The sequence below is a fragment of the Nicotiana attenuata genome, chromosome 6 (genome assembly GCF_001879085.1).
Source record: "Nicotiana attenuata strain UT chromosome 6, NIATTr2, whole genome shotgun sequence".
NCBI lineage: Eukaryota > Viridiplantae > Streptophyta > Magnoliopsida > Solanales > Solanaceae > Nicotiana > Nicotiana attenuata.
Window position 1 is genome coordinate 5,413,615 of NC_031994.1, and position 7,580 is coordinate 5,421,194.

A 7,580-nucleotide genomic window follows, 5' to 3' on the forward strand; every position below is an offset into this window, starting at 1 on the left:
TTTAATTAATATTGACTATGATTAACCTTATTTAATCTAAATTAGCTATAACCAAATCAACTTAACCTAAGCTTAAGGATTATTTGAAAACAAACACTGACTAAAGAACAATTACTGATTAAATTGAAATGACTAAACTAAACTAACTAAACTAACTAATAACATCAATACAGGATTACTAGTTTAAACAAATCAAAGTCAAACAGTGCCCAAATAGGCTTGATTAAAGACTATCAAGACTGTAAGAAAAACAGATTCGAAACACACAATCAAACTAATAGAACAAACTTAATCATACATGAAGCCTGAAGAAAATTTAAGCAACTCAAAACTTAAACTAAGCCCTAAACATGATCAACCCTAATTCTAAAGAACTCAATCACCACTAAATTGACAAACGAACCAATTCTCACTATTGATTAAATGACAATGAAGAAAAAACAAATAAGAAACAGGCTAACCTACTCGAACACTGGATCAAACGTGGCTATTGGATTAGAGGGGATGAACGGTCATGATTAAACGACGTCGTTTTGAGTATGGGGCAATTGGACCGGGCAGGGCGTTTGGGCCAGTGGTTTGGTCCGGTCTTGAGGGGGTTTTGGGGTGGGCTAAACCATTTTTGGCCCAATTTGGGCATTTTATTGAGACCAATTTGTTTTCTTTGTATTTTCTTTATTTTGCTTTTTGTATTTTATTTTGTATTTTTGTATTTATTTATTTTTTGATTTTATAAAATGCTAAAATAAAACTAAAAACAAATTGACTCTAACAATTATATTTCCTAATTAATTCTTAAAGAGAAATGCAAACTAATACCAAAAAATGCCAAATGGACCCTTTTTTTTATTTTCTTAACATTTTGTTCTAAAACAAATTAATACTAAAATATGAAATTAAATCCTAAATGCAAAAAAAAAATGCATATTTTTGTATTTTCATATGAATTAAAATGCACAAATAAAAATGCAACAATTACCAAAAAATGCCACAAAATTCACAAAAAATTATAAAATACTAAAGAAATTGTTTTGTTTAAAATTTTGGGAATTATTGCTTAGGAAAAAAATCACGTGCTCACAGCTGCCCCTCTTTGCCCGAAAACACGAAGAGTTTTCGTGCAAAGATAAATGAGCGGAAACGAGCGATTTTTGCCCGTTCGCATATTCCGTGTGAAGCATTTTTTTTAAAAGTGTTGACCGCACCCTGCTTCAAAGGTTGCCTACATATCCTGGGCTAAACAGGAATCAGGTCAGTGTAGTTCGGGAATGTCTGGTAGCTGGGACTACCATGAGCTGCGACTTTCTGCTGTTGCTGTTGCTACTGCTCGCTGACCTCCTTATTACACCGTGTTAAAATAAAAAGAAGCTAGCCTAAGCTATGATCTACGAATTACAAAAGGGTCCTATCTATGTCTTCTAACTTGTTCTTGTGTTGCCTTGAATTGGTATCTTGTAATCTTCCGATGGTATTCCTGTTGTTGTCTTGCATTGTGATTGGCGATATTGCTGCCATTCCTCCGAATGATGCTTGATTGTTACCATTTGAAACATGTGTCCGTTTTCCAGGTGGGCTCCTGACTGCTGACGCTTGAAAAGTATTCCCTTGTTCTCCAGGCGGGCTCCTGACTGCAACGCTTGAAATGTATTCCCTTGTTCTCCAGGTGGGCTCCTGACTGCAACAAAATAAACAAAAAAAGAAAATTTCTGCCCGAGTCTGGTGGCTGGGCACATCATGTTATCAAATATTAAAAGCTAAAATTTAAATTGTACTTCCCTTGTTTTCCAGGTGGGCGCCTGATTGCTGAAGCTTGAAAAGTATTCCCTTGTTCTCCAGGTGGGCTCCTGATTGCTGAACTTGAAAAGTATTCCCTTGTTCTCCAGATGGGCTCCTGACTGCAACAAAATAAACAAACAAAGAAAATTTTCTGCCCCAGTTTGGTGACTGGGTACAGCATGTTATCAAATATTAAAAATTAAAAGCTAAAATTTGAATTGCACTTCCCTCGTTCTTCAGGTGGGCTCCTGACTGCTGGACTTGAAATGTATTCCCTTGTTCTCCAGGTGGGCGCCTGACTGCAACAAAATAAACAACGAGGAAAATTTCTGCCCCAGTTTGGTAACTGGGTACAGCATATTATCAAATATTTAAAAAAAAATTAAAAGCTAAAATTGTATTGCACTTCCCTTGTTCTCCAGGTGGGCTCCTGACTGCTGAACTTGAAAAGTATTCCCTTGTTCTCCAGGTGGGCTCCTGACTGCAACAAAATNNGTCATGCATCAACAGTAGCACATGCATGAACACTAGAAGCCACCTACAGAGACTTATCTGAGAGATGTCATACAACCGGTGTTGTTAAGTAAGAAAAAGTACCTGTCCGACAGAAGAACAAATCTTTGATTAGCTGGATCATCAAGCGCTGCCCCAAGTAATAGTTTCTCAGCTTGGATCATACTTGATTCTCCCCAGGCTACCTACAGGTCAATCTTAATATCAATCTGGTAAAGATATGAAAGTGATAGAAAGAGCAAAGGGAAGTGAATTAATAATACTACACTGTCAGATGAGAAATTATCTGATACAGGAAACATCACATCAAAGATTAAATTTTCAAATTCAAATGTTATTGAATTTTTAAGAGTCATGAAAGTTGTACAAGATACAAACAGAATACGGGAATATTGTCAAACAATTTGGTACGTTGAAAAAGGGAAAGAGTGTCATAAAAATCGGAGTGGATGGATTAGAACTTTTGCGCTACCCAGGTTAAAGCACAACACGTCCTCTCGAGTGGAGTGTATTTTACCTCATATGATGTGAACTTCTTGCTGAGGTAGTAAATCGCCTGCTCTTTCCTTTCCGTGATATCATGCTGCCCCAGTACACAACCGAACGAATTGTCTAACACAGTCAGGTAGAGGATCAGGGGCCTTCCTGGCTCTGGCGGGACCAACACCGGTGGGCTAGCCAAATACTTCTTGATCTTATCAAATGCTGCTTGACATTCGTCCGTCCATCTGACCGCAGCATCTTTCTTTAACAACTTGAAAATGGGTTCACAAGTAGTTGTCAGCTGGGCAATGAACCTGCTGATGTAATTCAACCTACCAAGTAAACTCATCACATCTTTCTTGTTCCTTGGCGGTGGTGACCCTTGGATGGCTTTGATCTTTGACGGGTCTAATTCGATACCGCGCCGACTTACCACGAATCCCAATAACTTCCCTGATGGAACTCCAAACGCGCATTTCGCTGGATTAAGCTTGAGGTTGTACCTGCGGAGTCTCTGGAAGAATTTCCTCAAATCCCTAACATGGTCACATTGTTTCGTTGACTTTATGATCATGTCGTCCACATAGACCTCGATTTCCCGATGTATCATGTCATGGAACATGGTGGTCATTGCCCTCATATACGTTGCCCCTGCGTTCTTCAACCCGAATGGCATGACCCTGTAATAATACGTTCCCCAAGGTGTGATGAATGCTGTCTTTTCCGCATCCTCCTCATCCATCAAAATTTGGTGATAGCCTGCGTAACAATCTACAAAGGACGCAATCTCATGTTTGGCACAATTGTCGATCAATATATGGATGTTTGGAAGTGGGAAATTGTCCTTCGGGCTCGCCTTATTGAGATCACGGTAATCAACACATACTCTGGTCTTCCCATCCTTCTTTGGTACAGGCACCACATTAGCTAACCAAGTAGGGTATCGGGTAACTCGTATGACCTTCGCCTCAAGCTGCTTGGTAACCTCTTCTTTGATTTTCACACTGATATCTGTTTTGAATTTCCTCAACTTCTGCTTGACAGGCGAGCATTCCGAATAAACCGGCAATTTGTGGACCACCAGATCGGTGCTTAAACCTGGCATGTCATCATATGACCATGCGAAAACATCTTTGTATTCAAGCAACAATTCAATTATCTCTTCCCTGAGCGGGGCTTCCAAATGGACACTTATTTTTGTTTCCTGAACATTCTCCCGATCCCCTAGATTGATTGCCTCTGTGTCATTCAAGTTAGGCTTGGGTTTTTCCTCAAATTGATTTAACTCTTTACTGATTTCTTCCAAAGCTTCCACATCATCGTATTCCCCTCCGTCCTCACACTCAATTTCCTGTATTACTATTTCACTTTGATTATCAAGACTAGGCCGGCGACTCCTTATGCATGACACATCATTGAAACCAGCATAAAAGGGACTGTACAAAAGAGAAAAGAAAACAAAATAAAGACTATCAGGAGAGAAGAAAAGAGGAAATTGCATTTCATTGTAATTGTAAGATAACAAGGTTTAACTCATCCAAAATGGACGGAACATAGCAGTCTGAATTACAACCCTGGAAACAATCCAGATTTAGTACTCAAAGAAAAATCAAAACTAACTACCACGACTTCTTCCGAATTGGAAGAGGAGTAGCTTCCCAGTTATTGAGCTTAGCCTGAGATCCCATGAACCGCACATCGAATTCACTCGGACCTTCGCCGGGTTCCACCATATTCACTTCATCGAACACCTTTTCAAACCTTGCGAGCATCTCCTTGTCAGGTTCGATCATCACAGAATTTGGCATTGCTGTTGCTGGACGCCGTTTAGTACCAGGCCGGACGAAGGAACGGGAAAGGCGGGGAATAGGTTTTGGAAGAGTCCACACTCTCTTTTTCATCTTTTTGGCTCTCCTTATGTCAGCTGAAGTGGGTTTGAAACCTAGCCCAAAAGTGTCTAGATTTCCGGGGAGAGACACCGGTTGTATGATCCCTTGCAGTGAAGCACCTAACCCCTTTCCGGGCAAGAATCCATTTCTTATCATCTCTGAGGCTACCATAACAGATGCGTCGGCTATCTTGGGCATAGGGACACACTCTCCTTCCGGGATTTTATCAACTGGCACTGTATCCATGACTTGATACACCCAGGGACCTTTGTCATTTTCAACTTCCTCAAAGGATGTAATAGCATTACAAGAATTGTCCTCTCCATGAACCACGATCTCCTGCCAATCCCATTCAAACTTGACCATTTGATGCAAAGTAGATGGTACTGCCTTGGCGGCATGAATCCAGGGTCATCCCAATAAAAGATTGTAGGAAACACTAACATCGAGCACTTGAAACTCCATCGTGAATTCCACAGGTCCTATTGTTAGCTCCAACACAATATCTCCTACTGTGTTTTTTCCTCCGCCGTCAAATCCCCGTACGCAGATGCTGTTTTTATGAATTCTTTCCATGTCAACTTGCAACTTTTCTAGAGTGGAAAGGGGACAAATGTTGGCACTAGACCCATTATCAATTAACACCCGAGTCACCACGGAATCTTCACACTTCACTGTGAGGTACAAGGCTTTATTATGTTCAGTTCCTTCCAATGGTAACTCGTCATCAGAAAATGTTACCCTATTCACCTCAAAAATCTTGTTTGCAATCTTCTCAAGATGATTCACAGTGATTTTATCTGGCACGTGAGCTTTGTTTAGAATCTTCATCAACGCCCGGCGGTGTTCATCCGAATGGATCAATAAGGACAATAATGAGATCTGTGCCGGGGTTTTCCTCAACTGTTCCACAATCGAATAGTCTTGGGCCTTCATCTTTTTCAGGAACTCTTCAGCTTCTTCTTCAGTAACGACTTTCTTTATCGGTGCCGAATTGTCTTTAGCTGCTTTAACCTTTCACAATTCTTCAGGGGCAAAGCATCTCCCTGATCTAGTCAACCCATGAGTCTCGCACACTTCTTCTTTAATTTCCTTTCCTTGGTTCATCACAGTTACCCTGTCATAATTCCACGGGACAGCTTTCTTACTAACCACGGGAAATTGGGTCACCGGTTTGATGATGACTGGCTCTGTTCGAACGCCTTTTACAACCAACACAGGCTCGACAGCTGCTCCTGGTATTGTTACCTTAACAGGCCCTGGTTTTATTACCCTCACTGGTTCATTGACTGTCTGGCCCACTGCAACCAAAGCTTTTTTATCAACCAAGTCCTCTTTCGCTTTACTTTCGCTTGCTTTAATCATCATCACAGTCTGCGACGGCTTCTTGTATTCTCCCTTCTGCACTATCTCGATCATGTGAGCCTCATGATGAATTGGTAGCGGATTCTGCGTGATATTGGGGGTCTCCGGAGCCTGCACCTCAATTCTATGTGTATCAATAAATTCCTGAATGGCAGTTTTCAGATGCCAGCATTTCTCTGTATCATGTCCAGGTGCTCCTGAGCAGTACTCACAATTCACTGAATGGTCCAGGTTCCTTGGGGGAGGGTTTGGTAATTTAGGCTCGATCGGGTTCAACATACCCAACTGCCTCAGTCTGTGGTATAGGCTCGTATAAGATTCTCCCAAGGGAGTAAAAGTCTTCTTCTTCTGCGCTCTATCATTCTTATATGCAGGATTGGGTTGGAAACTGGTTCCAGTGGCATTTATGTTGGTTCTTGGGGGAGGGTAAGTGTTTTGGGGAGTGGGTGCGCGCCATTGGGCACGAGTGGGAGGTTGTGGGTATGTCTAGGCATGATGGATAGAGAAATGGGGAGTAGGAGGTGGGTAGTACTGCTGTGGTGGGCCATATGAGGTATGCGGGTAAGCTTGAGGGTGAGGGCGAGGTTGGTGATAATATGGTGACGGACCCCTGGACCAAACCCTTGATTCCACTACCGCCACTTCTTCTTTCTTCTTCTTGCCCAACACTCCTTCGGTGCCGCTTTGAATGGCCTGCGTGGTTGCTTTGAGTGCTGAGTAACTCATAATTTTGTTGGACTTGAGACCCTCTTCTACCATGCTTCCCATCTTTACAACTTCGTTGAAAGTTTTCCCCACAGCGGACACTAGATGGCCATAGTAAGTTGGCTCTAAAGCCTGAAGGAAATAATCCACCATCTCATTCTCTTTCATCGGGGGATCAACCCTTGCTGCTTGCTCTCTCCAGCGGAAGCCGTATTCTCTAAAGCTTTCTCCGGGCTTCTTCTCGATTTCGGTCAATGACAGACGGTCCGGGACAATTTCGAGGTTGTACTGAAAATGACATGCAAAAGCTTGAGCTAAGTCATCCCAGGTATACCACCGAGCATGATCTTGTCTTGTGTACCACTCCAACGCCGCTCCACTTAAGCTTTGACTAAAGTAGGCCATTAATAGCTCATCCTTTCCTCCAGCCCCCCTCATCTTGCTGCAGAAACCCCTCAGGTGGGCCACCGGATCACCATGGCCGTCATATAAGTCGAACTTGGGTAGTTTGAATCCCACTGGCAATTGGGCGTCAGGAAATAAGCACAAGTCCTTGTAGGCCACGCTCACTTGACCCCCGAGTCCTTGCATATTTCTGAAGGATTGCTCTAAACTTTTGACTTTTCGTATCATCTCCTCTTGTTCTGGGTTTTTGAGAGGTTTCTTTTCTTCGGCTGAGAGATTAAAATGGGGAGTGTAAGAGCATGGTTCTGGGGGTTTGAAGGTGAGTTCGGGTGGGTAGTAATGGTTTTCCTGGGTTTGGAACAGAGGTTCACTTGAGGATCTGTGTAATGCGGTGGGTGGAGGAGCCACGAATACTGGGGCGATTGGTGGTGGGGGACCTGGAAT